Genomic DNA, 14,381 nt, shown 5'->3' with positions numbered 1-14,381 from the left:
CTTAGTGCACAAATCACAATCCATGAGAAATTCCCAACCATTGTGCCTAAAAACAACTGTCTCACACTCTCATCTCTCCCTTTTACCTGTAAATCTCTATACTGACAATTTTCCTCTCAATTACTATGACAGGCTCCTCTAGAATGTGATGTCCTCCAGATTAACGAATTTGCTTGTCATATATATACACTGAAAGATTTCTACCCCAGCATAAATTATTCAATATTATGGTGGTGCTGTAACATGATGAAAGGCTAAAACAAGGACAGACTGTCTCCCAGAGAACCACTTCTCCCTCCTTACCACTCAGCTCTTATTACAACTTCCTTTTTCCCTTCCCACACACATGAGGAAAATCCCAATCAGTTCTTCACACATCATCAGTGCTCCCCAGAAACCCTACCTTTAGCCAGAGGTCAGACAACCTTCTGCCTGGTTTCTTTCTGGCCAAAGAGAAGCCCAGCCCCATGAGTGGTACACTCTTCTCTATGTCCTCAATAAAGGTGCCCTTTTTCTTCTTGCTTCTCTATTGGTCAAAACAAGTAGCATTTAGTGTTGTGACTCAGACTGTGTGGGGTCTCCTGGGGGGTCATCTCCCATTTTGAGTTCCTCTTCCTATGAGCCACCTTCCTTCCTCTGGGATCTGCCTATTTGCCATTGCTAGTCTGCACCCAAAACTGATTCACTTCGTTTGTAACAGGTAAGCCACCTCTCAGTTCAGGGTTTCCTGTCTCAGTTTCTCAGTTTCTCAGTGTCAAAAATCCATGAGCTCATGTCAAAAAAACCTTTTGCGAATCCCTTAGACAGAGATTACATCTCTCACGCTCCTTGGGCAAGGCTACTACTTTCATGCCCAAGGAATTGAACCCACTCCTCCCCCACCGTATGCTCCTGGTGATGGCCAATGAAAGTGGTGTTGGGGCCTGCTCTGTCACAGTCATAAAATGGGTGATAACTTCTTTTAAAAAGTGTGACCCAGGCTATATTTAGCTATAACTCTTGGATCATCTCTAATTTGGTCACTACAGGGAATACTTTTTACTTTCTCCCAAAAAACACTCCTGCATTTTGTAACCTTGGCACTCATGGTCTCCAGAAGACCATAAAATCCAAAAAGCTAATCTTTTACTGCCAGGTGGCTCAGCTGGCTTACAAACTTGATGGCAGCTAATAGCCTGAAGGGAAAACTTTTGACCCCTCTATCTTTCAAAATTTAAATAACTTTTGTCATCACTATGGCAAATAGAATCCCTTATGTCCAGGCCTTTTTCACTCTGAGGATGTGCCCCTCTCTTATTTAGTCATATAAGGTGGCCTGAGTACTTGTGGCCCACTGTAACCAGATTTTTCTCCCTTCCTCCCTGCTGGACCCCTTAGAAGATGTGTATTCTGTCTTAATTCCCCCTTCCCCCATATTCCCAAGCCCAAACCCCTCAGCTTTCTCCATCAGAGGTTTCTGAGCCCCCTGCTTCATCCTCTTCCCTTTCTTCACTCCTAGAAACCTCTAACTTTTCCTTTACTACCTTTTCCCAATCTCAGACTCCTTAATCCTCTCAACGTGAGCCATTTATCCCGAGGAAGGCTTCTCTTTTCCCTCCCGCTGTGCTCCCACATCACCATTTTCCTCTCCAGCTCACCACCTTCAATCTCACATTGCTCAGCCACCTAGCACATCACATGGTATTTTACCACCATCTTGTGACCCCCATCCCATGAGGTCCTCAGCAGCCAAATTGCTACAAGTCACATGGAGGGCTGCCACCATCTTGTGGTCCTCCACTATGTGACAGCCTGCTGCCATCTTGTGAGTTTGGGTAACTTCTTTCACCTCTAGATTCCTAAATTTACAGCTCTAACCCAACCTTATACAAAGCTTCCAAAGGCTCCTTATCAGAACCCCTATACCCCTACACCTATATACTCCTTCTTTCATAAGCTAAAAGAGGCTGTCCTAAAGGCCCCCAGACCTCACTCTCCCTGACTCCATACAATCCTTCATTCTGTACCCTACCTCTCAAGATCCCAATGATGTAGGGGTATTGGGACACAAAAACAGACCTTCCTGTCAAGTGGCAGTCTACTTGTCAAACAGACAATACAGTGCAAGGATAAGCAGCCTGTCTCCCTTGCAACTGCAGCTATACTAACACAAAAAGCTAAAAAGTTCACATTAGGACAATCTGTTACAGTACACTCATCTTATCATCTAAATGAGCTTATCTCACATATGACACTCCCTGTCCTGATGACCCCTTCTCACCTCCAATAGGTCCATGTAGTCCTCTCTCAGGACCCTTCCATCTCTATTGCAACCAGTAGTCCTCTCAACCTAGCAACTTTGCTTCCCACCTCAGAAGAACACCCTCACCATGACTGTATTAAGGACCTATAGATGACATCTACCCCTTTACTTCACATTAATAGCACACCTCTCTCTTTAATCTTTTACATATAGTTTACAGAAGGCAGTTCAACAAACACAATCAAAAGAGCAGGATATGCAATAGCTAATCAGTCAACAGTGATAGAGACTAATCATCTACCACTGAGGACATCTACACAAAGGACAGAACTTATTGCTCTTACATGGGCTCTTATACCGGCAAAGGAAAAGATCATAGATGTATACAGTGATTCAAAGTACGTATTTAGCATTTTACATTTCCATACTGCCATCTGGCAAGAAAGAGGTTTTTATCAACACTTAGGGAACCCCCTCATCATTAACGCATCTCTCTTTCTTAAACTCCTAGAAGCAGCTCAACTCCCAAAACAAGCAGCAGGTATTCACCGCAATGGACATCAGAATTCTACAGACTCCAACTGCTCAGTGCAATGACAAGCCAAGTTAGTTGCACAAAGGCCATATACTTCTCGTCTTCTCCTGTTAGTCACAAACATCCTACTTCAGCCTAACTACTCACTAAAACAACTACAATTGCTTCCACACCAAGTTACACACAAAACACTCAGGGATGGATTTTCCAAGGATCAAAACTTGTTCTCCCAGATCAACAAGGCCTTAAACATCATCACTGACTTACACAACTATTTCATGTGGGATCACAAGCCCTATACAGACTCTTAGCCCCAGTGGTTACACATCTTCTTCTGAGGGCCATTACCCTCCAGATTACCCACACCTGTCATCTGTGTTAAAACCATTCTTCAGGGTCTGGGGATTTAGCTCAGCGGCATAAGGGCCTGCCTTGCAAGCAGGCAGTTGTGAGTTCGACCCCTGGTACCGATAAAAACGAAAAAGACAAAAAAAAAAAAAAAAAACCCATAAAACCATTCTTCAAGGACAGATACTATTTCCTTCCTTTCCTACTCACCAATCTCATGGACACAACCCCAGTCAGGACTGACAGGTAGATTTTACAAACATGGCTCACCACAAAACTCTTGAATATCTTCTTTCTTTGTCTGTACCTTTTCAGGATGGATAGAAGCCTTTCCCAAAACCAGCAGGAAGACTGCTGATGTAGTTACTAAAACCCTATTACAAGAAATCATTCCTTGTTTTGTCCACCTCAGAGTCAGATAATGGTCTAGCATTTATTTCTCAAATAACTCAACAGGTATCCTCAAGCTTACACATCATGTGGCGCCTACACGTTCCTTATCATCCACAATACTCAGGAAAAGTACAAAAGGCAACATACCTCACAAAATTCATTTTACAGCCACACCAACCTTGGCCTCATCTTCTTCCCCTAGTATAAATCAAGCTCGGTGCACTTCCTCGGGATCCTACCTTTCTAGCCCTTCTGAATTCATGTATGGCCAACCATTCCTACTACACAATCTTCCTACCTCCCAAAGTCTCCCTCTGCTTGTTGACTCTATCGCAATACTCCCCTTCCTCCAACACTTGTTATGATAACGTGCTGATCTCTACCTTCCCCATCCTTCTGATGGGACCAAGCCAGATTCTCCCACATCCCCAGGGGACCTAATTTCCCTTAAATCTTCTAAGTGCACAGGATGTCAGCCAAAGTGGAGTGGCCCCCACTGGTATTCCTTGCAACTCTGACAGTGGCCAACTTAACTAGACTGCCATCCTCGTTCCACGTCACTCAGGCTAAGCAATGCCCTCATAAACCTAACTCCCTTGACACTAAACATCCTGAAATGTTATCACATCACCCACCCATCTCCATCTTACCAGGGGCCTACAGCCACAACCTTCAGAGTAACTTATGTTTTGCTATTCTATCTGGATCCTGATCCTTTACATTCTATTAGTTACTCTTTTTGCTATAGGATTCTGGGCAGTCTTTTCTGAAGACTTCCACATTATACAAATTACTTTCATATTGTTCTGCATAACAACTATCTTAGTTCTCTCTACCCTCAACTATCTAGTTAAACATGAGATCCCTCTGGATCTGGACTCTTGTCTCACTTACAGTGACACAGTCACAGCTCTCTCCACCTCTAGTGTATAATCTCCCAAACCTAATTCCACTGTCAGGCCTGACATTCCTCATGCTTCCCATTCTCTCTAGCCCAAACCCCAGACCAAGGACAAGTCCTACCTACAATCTTACTTTTAGCCTTTCAGACAGGGGAATAATTGCCTCCTACAACTTCACCGCCCCCCTAACTCCATGCTCATTTTTCAAATTCCCTACTGTCACTGTCACCTTAGACCTTATGCCCAAACCTGGGATAAGGGAAAACCTAACTAAAATGGAGTAATTTGCCAATCTGACAATATTTGCTGTTATGAACAGGGTCTGGTTATTACCCTTGGGCCCCCGACAATATGCCAACAACAGTGTGTCAATCCCTACTGGTTTTATGTCGATAAGTAGGGATGAGAAACTACCAGCATACATGCAAGCAGAAACATTTGGAAACAGTCAGATCCATTCACCTAAGCCACAACAAGGTACGGGGAAGACAATATAAAATTGATAAGATTCACAGTTAAAAGTGCATCACATCCCCAGTATCTCACAGGAAAATCTTGGGGCTCTTATTTCTATGACTATCATGGATATGACCTAAGTAATCCAACACCACAAGGCAACTTTCTCCCTCTATGGGTAAAACTATAACCCCACCCCCATCATCAAAATCCCAGTCCTACCTTACTGCCACAAGTAATCCAATATCAAACTCAACCCATTTCCAACTTCTATCACAAGTATATGCTACCTTATTACACTCCACAAATTTTAGAGTGCTAGCTTTGCATTCCACACCAACAAAATGTTTATATGGCTGCCCCACATGTTAGAATGCCTCTTATGTATCCCATCCACATAATCCAGCCATAATGGGATCTCTCCCTATCTAAGGTCCTCCTGACTGGCCAACTTACCTCACTTGCCTGGTATCTTTAACTCAAAATTCTTCTCCTCAATTGGCAGACCTTCCCCATTGCACTCACAACATTACCTTCAACCAGAACACAGCCATTTGCCCACCCCAGAGCTGATTTATAGGATGCCAAAAAGGGACCTATATTTGTCTTCCTCCCCAGTGGGCAGGGTCTTGTATGCTAATCCTTTTAGTTCTGGCCCTAACAGGAAACTCTCAGGAGGCCATAGAAACCTTTATCTTATCCCAACTCCACCATACACACTTCACACAAGAAACAAGGGCCATCCTCGCTGTAGTTCTTGTTGGTGCAGGAATTCTCTCTGTACTTGGAGCTGGCCTTGGAGTGGGGGGAAAAGGCACAGTAGTTCATGTTTATCTCAACTCTTCCTGGAACTTCACTAACAGATACAGGACATAATTATCTTCATCCACTCACTTCAAGACCAAATAAATAGCCTTAAAGTAGTACTATTCAGAACCAACAAACTACAGATGTCCTTATAGCAAAAGAGGGAGGTAGCTGTGCTACGCTGGGAGAAGAATGTTTTTTATAAACAAGTTGGAAATTGTCATGGACAAGGTAAAAAGTCTCTGCAACTATCTAGACAAAAAGTGCCAACAGCTAGGCTATAATTATAATTAAAAGACCCAAGAGAGGTAAAACGAAAGGTGCCCATGATCTGAATACGTGGTTCCACCAGGATCATAGTGAAAAAGAAGAATATCCACAGCCTATCTATCTTTTTAAAACTTTTTTGACATTTCTGCAATCCAGGAAGTGAGTGTTCACTGTTCACTGATGATGAACTCCTTACTCTGACTAAAACACCTGGTACCAGCTTCTACATGGGAATCACCGTCATCCCTTTAACCCTCACAAACCCAACATGATGCCCCTGTTCAGGAGGAAGTAGTCACAAAGCGTTGTCGCCCATTCCTAACATCAAAAAGATGGGAATGAAAGGTATCTGCCCTAATATCAATTATTTAATATTATAGCAGTGATCTAACATGGCAGAAGTCCAAAATAAGGACAGATTATCTTTCTGACTACCAATTCCTACTCTTTCTCCCTCAGCTCTGATTACAACTTCCTCTTTCCTTTCCCATGTACACAAAGAAAATTCCAATCAGTTCCTCACACATTGTCAAGTTTTGCTCCAAACCCAGCATCTGGTCAGAAGTCAGATAACCTTCTACTGGTTCCTTTTGGGCCAGAGAAGCCTAGCCCCACAATTGGTGTACTCCTCTCCACATCCTCAATAAACACGTCCTTTTTCTTTTTGCTTATCTATCACAGCAAAAAAACCTAGCACATGTGACATATATGTGTATACATATTTTTCTGATACAGAAAACTTCACAGCACAAAGTAGGTGTGATATTTTCTTCATAAACACTCCTGTCCTGTTTCAGTCTCTTCAAAAATTCTAAACCAAAAAGCAAACTAGTATCCTCAAAGTAAAATTAGACTCTGTCAAACTTCCATTTGAAATGTTTTACTACTTATAATCTAAACTTACTATGACCTACAAGGGCTTGTATGATCTGACCGATCCATGCTTTCCTAGCCTTTACTCTATTTACCATACGCTGACCCTTCAACGTGCCCAGTTTCTTACCTTAAGAGTAACTCCTACCATGAACACTTTCCTTCGGTCTTTACATAGCTTTTCCAGAACCCATTGTAAGGTCATATCATTTGGGAGGATTTCTCATTAAATTAGTTTGATGCCTGACATCATTTACTTCTCTGTCATCTACCACAATAACATTTTCATTTCCTTGCAGTGCATACTAAAACTGGTATTTACTATTTTATGCTGTAATAGCAAGAATTTTTTTCATCATAACAACAGATCAGCTAATTTCCAAAACTTAGAAATTATATAGTAAATTTACAATGACTACATGAAAGACCTCTGAAGCATGTCTAAGGATAATGAGGATAAAGTAGCATCTAATCTGTTGGAATGATAAAGACTGGTAAAGATCCATCAATTCTAATATAGCCATATTAGAATTGTAGCTTTATGATTTAAGTCACATCTTCAGAACTATCAACTTAATCAGCTACATTATAAAATAAACTATGTTTTCAGACATACACAATGTTGAAAAAATAGTATCTGCATTATACATTGGCAGATGAAATGGCAAGGAAATGGCATAAGAAATAAAGACAGATATTGATGATTAACTTTGGTATAAATTTGTCTGATAGCTTCAATTTAAGTGAGTGCAGAGTAAAGTAGGTGATTAAAACCACAGAGGAAATATCCTAAATGCATTACAACAAAATTTTAATTCTGAACTATAAAGTTACAGAAAAAGTGCAGGAAGGGTAGAGTCTGCATATATACCTTATTCAGGAATCTCTAATATTAGCAGTTTACATAACCATAGTAAAAAAACAAAGCTAGGAAATTATTGGCATTTACCAAACTAATGATCTTCTAATTTCAAGAGTTTTCCAAGGAATATTTTTCTCCTGTTCCAGGTTTGAACTCAGGATCTCACAATTCACTTGCACTTATTCCAAGTCGTCATTTATCTGTCTCTAATAGTGCTCAGTTTTTCAGAATCACATTTTTATAGCAGACAACTTAGTCCAAAACGTGTTCTTTTTAGGACACTTTCAAGATAAAATGTACATTTCAAATTTAAAAAATCAAATGCTGTGTGCAACAAGGAATAAACAAATGAATGCTACTCAAAAGTAGCACAATGCTGAATAAAAGAGGATCAGGGACATAGCTCAGTGACACAGTGCTCACCTTGCCAAGTGCAAGGTCCTGAGTTCAACTCTGAGAACTAAAAAAAGCAATAAAAGAATAACTAAAAGACTCCAAGTAAAGTAGCAACCAGAGTTTTTCTTTTCTTTGGGGCAGGCTAGAAATTGTGAAACCAGTATGCTAAATACATACTTTATCAACAAGCTATAACCCTAGGCCTAACTTTAGTTTTTATTTGATAGCCCACAGGTCATAACAAATAACAAAACAAGAGAGGAGTAAGAGTCACAAAAGTGATTTTGCTGGAAGAGGAGAAAAAATAGTATTTTTTATCTTTCTGAAATGTTCTGAAATGAGTTTTTCAAGATAATCATTTTATATGTATTCTTTATGTTACATTTGGATGCATTTCTAAAACATATTTAACTTTTCAGAATAAAAAGCAGTAAATAAAAGTAGTACAGCACTGGTAAAAAGCTGTATGTTTCTACCTGGAAGAGGGAAATTACTAATGAATTTAATACTATTAACTGGCAACCAGTGAACATCAAAAAGTGAAAGAAAAAAACTTTTCAGGTAAAGTTTTAATCTTCATAAACAAAACACATTTATTATGTCTTAACACAATTAGTACAACTGATCTTGGAAGACATCATAACTTATAAAGATTAAAAACTCATTATCCAAAATATTAAACATATTTTCTCTTTAACATGAAAAAGAATATTTTAATTCTGGATTACTATAGTTATAGTAGAAGCAATTCTTTCAAAAAGAATTCTTTCAAAATGTTTTCCTTCCCCCATTTCTTTTTTTTTTTTTTTGAAACAGGGTCTCTCTCTGCAGTTCAGGCTGGCCTTGGGCTCACTTTGTAGCCTCGAACTTGCAACGATCCTCCTGCCTCAGCCTCCCAAGTGTTGGGATTACAAGAATGCGCCACCATGCAAGGCTACTCCCATTTCTTGAAAATAGCAATGTACCACCCAACTGAATATCTAGATTTAGAAATAAAACTTCAGTTAAGAATTTTCAAAATAACCCCAACTGCTTTTCTGCTACCTGCTATCCTACAAGACATCAAAAGTATAACTAAAGTTGTTGGGTTACAACAATGAAAAAACTTCCTAAATAATTTTAGCATCAGTTCTCTTTAATAATGTTAATCAGGCGATATGTTAACCTCAAATTGGACTTGTATGCCTGAAAGTGATGGTTAAAATATACACCATGTAAATTACTCTCCACAATTCTCCTAGCATTAGCTATATAACTAGGCATCGTTGTTATTATCTGGTGTGACAGTACTACCATTACAGAGTTGGAGTTAATCACTTATGTTTTAGCTGTGAATAAAAAGGTAATATATATATATATGAAAGTTTTCTAAACTAATCATGTCAGAACAATATATATGAAATTTAGAACTATTCCTAATACCAAGAAAAAATAAAAGAACTAAATGGACATTTTTATATTATTTAGTATATACTTAAGTAGATTTTAAAAATTTTTAAATACCTATTTATTATATGCCGCTAGAATAGTTTATGTCTCATGGTACATTAAAATAAAATTCCGTATGAATCAAAATGACTATCATGAAAGATAAACACATATACGTACAAATATGTAAAGAATAGAAGAAACTAACATTTAATGCTGTACAAATGGAAGATAAATAACAAAACTTTCTAGAATGGACAAGTCAGGCACATTAGAAGATTTCAAACCAAAGGTTTATACAATAAAAGGTAGCAAACCTATTTTTAAAATATGACTGAAAGGGTCAAATATGTGTCACATTTCATTACCCAATGCATAACATCAGGTACTAGATATAGATTTACAGGACAGAGTAAATTGTGAGTAAAACTAAAATCTCACAAGATATTTCAGACAATAAATCATTAGTTAGCAAAAATGCATTTTGATTAAAGAAATAAAACAACTTGAAAATACCATTATATGGGTATAGAATGAATACAAAATCAAATAGAACCGAAGTAGCTATGGAAAAAATGGAATGCTTACAAACTGCTGGGAGTATCACATATTAGCTCAGAATTTGTGGATACAAATTAGAGAAGAGTCACCTTTTGCATACTTTCACACTAAGTCTGCTCTGTGGAATGCCTAAATAAAATCATTTAATTTAATACAAATTATCTGTACAAATATGTTAAGTAACTGGAAATAAAAAATGTTCAACAAAAAAACTTGTATAAAGCTAATAAATCTTTGAATTGCACCGAAAATAATAGAAACATTATGTAAACATAGTTCATGGAAATGTTTAAGCATTAAGTTTTTAAAAGTTAAGATACAAAGCAGTATACGTGCATATGTTACCATTATCATTACAGAGAAAAACTTTAAGAATATTTGGAAGGATTAAGCAAACATTTGTTAAAGATGAATTTTTCTACTATATTATTAAAAACTGCAATCTTTGTACAATAAAATCATTTTTATATAATCCGGGCTTTTAAAATGAAAGAAACTCAAAGACAGTACAAACATGAAACGAAACGCTATTTGGTGAAAATTTTTAAAATATTTCTTAAGAGAACGAATATGGCTAAGGAATAAGACATCTTGAGGGTGTAGCTCAGTGGAAGCGGGCTTACCTAGCAGGCTAGGCCCTAGGTTCCATCCACAGCACCACAGGAAGAAAAAACAGAAATAATCTGAGCCAAGGCCAATGACTTTATTCCAAGGCTATGTAAATATGTTTTAAAAGGCTGAACAACACACGAAAGTCCAGAGTCTAACTATCTTATGACTAACTTTACAAAATAATTATAAGAGTTAAGTGGTTAAGTGACATATTTGTTTTTCAGCATTTTATCAGGAAAGCTTTCAAACATATGCAAAAGTAGAGACCACAGTGTAATAAACTCCATGTAGCCGTAATATAGGCTCTCCCAGAGGCTCACAAATGCCTTTCTAAAGTTATTCAAGTTAGGATCCAAGTAAGTTCTAAGCATTGATTTGCTTGAAATTTTCTTTCTTAATTTAAAAGCTGTAATGATCATATTTCTCATTTTTCTTTCCTTGCCAGACCTCAAGTGAAGAAATCAAGCCATATATCAAGCAGAATTTCTTACATAATCTCAGTGTCATTGATACATTTTCTTGAGCAAGTAACATATTCTCTACCTCATATTCTTTTTTGTGATCTGGCTTGATTTTTCTGACATCCCCAAAAGCATCACAGCCTAGGATTCAAAATGCATGTGTGCTTTTTTTTTTTTTTTTTCTCTTTTCTCTTTTGGAGGAACCACAAGATTTCTCAATGGACTTTACCTTGTTCCATTCATTATAAAACTAACCTTTATATTTCATGTATACTTATATTTCATTTTAGCAGTCACCAGAGTTGCCTAAATCTTATTTTTCATTTCATCACTCCAAAATGGTAATTTTTTCAATTCTATCGTTTCTGCATTTAGCAGCTAGAATTCTTTCAACAACAAATTTACCATGATTGATTGACTGATTGATTTTGGTAACAGGGATCAAACATGACCTTACCCTTGCCAGGCAGTTGCTTATGCTACTAAGCTAAATCTCTGGCCCATGATTAATTTATTTGGTTATCCTCAATATAATTTATTCATAAAGAAAAAATAACTAATACTTTCCTTTTATTTGCCTGTTTTCAGAGTAGTGAATTGGTGCCCTAGCAATTTATAAATTATTTCCATAATCTCAATGTGAAATTCTAGATTCTAATATATTTGATTTAGTTTATTTTTTATTTTTATCTTTTTGAGACAGGGTTTTACTGTGCAGTTCAAGCTGGCCTTGAACTCAGTGTTCCTCCTGCCTCAGCCTCCTGAATGCTGGGATTACAGATGTCTGACACTATGCCCAGCCTATTCACTGTATTCATCAATCCTTTTTATACTCAAACTCTATCTTCCTTCTATATTCCCAGTCATATCTGATAGCTTCTTAATTCTTAGTATAAATGATGCCATATGTCCAGTTATTATCAGTGTTGTCCCTGTACTAGGCATATCATCATCACACAAAAAGTTATTAAAAATGCAAATTCATGGGACTTATCCCAGTACAGAGGAAACCTTAAGGAGAGAATCCAGCAGTCCACATTTTGAAAAACCTGCAAGGTGACGTCAATGTATATTAAAATCAATCTAAGTTTACATTGGACATTTCCAGCTGCAATCCTGGAGTCTGATAGTCTGATACTTCTCTAGAAATCCTATGTTCCTGGATCACAATTTGGGCCTAGGGATACTCCCTACCACTGAATTGTCATTTGTAATAACATACTTAGAAATTTACTAAGTAATAGAATAGTTAGTAAAAGGTCCAAGATCAGATCCTAAGTATCCTAATTATACTCCAAAGCTCTTTTCACTATCTCTGGATTTCACCTATGTGTGACTTGTATATTATACGCCCAACAGTTACCATTTTTTATAACTTTGATATTTACTGAGACATCCTTGGTCAGGCATTCCCTAACGTTAATTTTTACTAAAAGCAAAATAAACAATACATTTTAATTATCTCTCAGCTTATGTAATTAGTAAATAGAACATTACATCTGAAAGTGCTTGAAGTATTACAACAACTAATACAAACTTAAAAGAATATGTTTGGTTTACAGAGACAGATCGGCAATAAAAAAGAATTAAATCAGGCAGAGAGGCAGGATAGAAGAAGAATGGTACATTTAAGGAGCCAACTAAAAGACATGTTAGCTTTATTATAAAACAGATTATTTTTATCACTAAAAATGTACTCATAGTTCAAGAAGAGAGTTTCAAATTAAATGCCAGAAGTAGACTGCTAACCAATTTCATAAAATATAAAGATGCCAATTCAAATCTATAAGCAATAAAATAATAATCTACATGTATTCTAGTGAAATAGAAACTCCATGTAAAATACTGTAAATATAAAAAGATAGATAAAAATAATGAAAGCACAGCAAGTATGGAAATATTTATGAATAAATGTATGTTCCCAAAATGGAGATAAAATAAGCAAAAACAATCCACAGAAGAAAAAAACCACTATGGAAAAACAGAGAGATTCAGATTACACTAATAAAACATTGAAAACTTCAAGTTGTAAAAAAATAAAAATCCTTCAAAATGAGAGAAAAATACATTTTAACAAATATGAAATTTTTTTATTCTCAGGAATGGTAGCATAAAATATTTTCTAGACATTATAAAGAAGTACGTTTTCTGTGGATTTTCATAAACTCCATAGTAAAGGTGTTTGTGGAATTTAGGAGCTGAGTGTTGATTTAGTAAATCTAATTATTTTGTTCTTACACACTTCAACATTTGGTGACTTTCACAAATGTGATTTAGATTTTATTTTTTATTCCGTATTTCTCCTGAGTCAATAAGTTTTTGATTATTTTTAGATTTGTGCTCATTAATCTTTACTCTGAATGTAAAATCACTATTTGTTTCTAATAAATATTTTCTTGTTTAATTCCCTTAAAAAAAAATGAAATTTTTTCCACTCACCAGACTTGCATTTTTTAAACAAAGGAAGAGAAGGATGAAGAGAAAACTTGCCAGTATTAACAACCTTTGCAAAAATTGAGAAAAACCTTCCAAGGTGCTTTCTTTAAAAAGTTGATGCTTTTAAGGAAACATACATTTTCTATAGATTATCAGTAAAAAAAAAAAAAGTTATATTAAAAAAGAATGAAAAATGAGAGTAGACAGGGGAGTCTCTGTTTAGAATAAACTTTTTGTAAAGCCTAAAAACAGTTTCTGGATAGTAACTCCAGCTCATTTTTCCAGTCAAGACTGTGCAATTATGCAATTTCAGCACAAACACCAGATCATACCCAACTAGAACCTGAAAGAACTGAAAGACAAAGTGGCAGTGGCTTAGCTTGATTTTCAGATTCCAGTAAGATTATAGTATCCTACATGACCGACTCTTCATTCTGAAGGACTGTAGCCAAGAGAAAAAGGACAAGCAGTAGTTTTAGGAAGTCACACCATAGTTTAAAATCATAGCAAAGCCACTTAGAAAGTTGTATGAGTCTAAACAACTACGTCAACAACTCTGAGTCTATTTCCCCATGTGGAAAATGTGCACAACATCTACTTCACTGTTTTTCAATGTCAAGATTAGAGATAAAGATAAAAAGAAAGAAAACAAAGGCCTTATTTAAATAGCAGGAACCTAACTGGGATTTATCATTTGGTAGCTTCTACTATTGTTGGGCCTGATTTAATTTATCTGTGAATAATTAGGTTTAAGTTTCATTCCTTGAATGTGAAAAAAATGTTCACTACCACTATGGAA

At 36.8% G+C, this 14,381-nt stretch overlaps 1 protein-coding gene across 11 annotated transcripts in view; it reads right to left on the bottom strand.

The window, feature by feature from the left end:
- The window catches only part of Erc1 (ELKS/RAB6-interacting/CAST family member 1), a 521,572-nt gene that overhangs the window by 249,373 nt on the left and 257,818 nt on the right, over positions 1-14,381 (bottom strand). The gene's annotated exons all lie outside the window — the stretch shown is intronic.

Source organism: Cavia porcellus, unplaced genomic scaffold, assembly GCF_034190915.1.
Source record: "Cavia porcellus strain 051 isolate PalLab524CR breed Dunkin Hartley unplaced genomic scaffold, mCavPor4.1 scaffold_19, whole genome shotgun sequence".
Taxonomy (NCBI): domain Eukaryota; kingdom Metazoa; phylum Chordata; class Mammalia; order Rodentia; family Caviidae; genus Cavia; species Cavia porcellus.
This window is presented reverse-complemented; position numbering and strand designations above follow the sequence as displayed.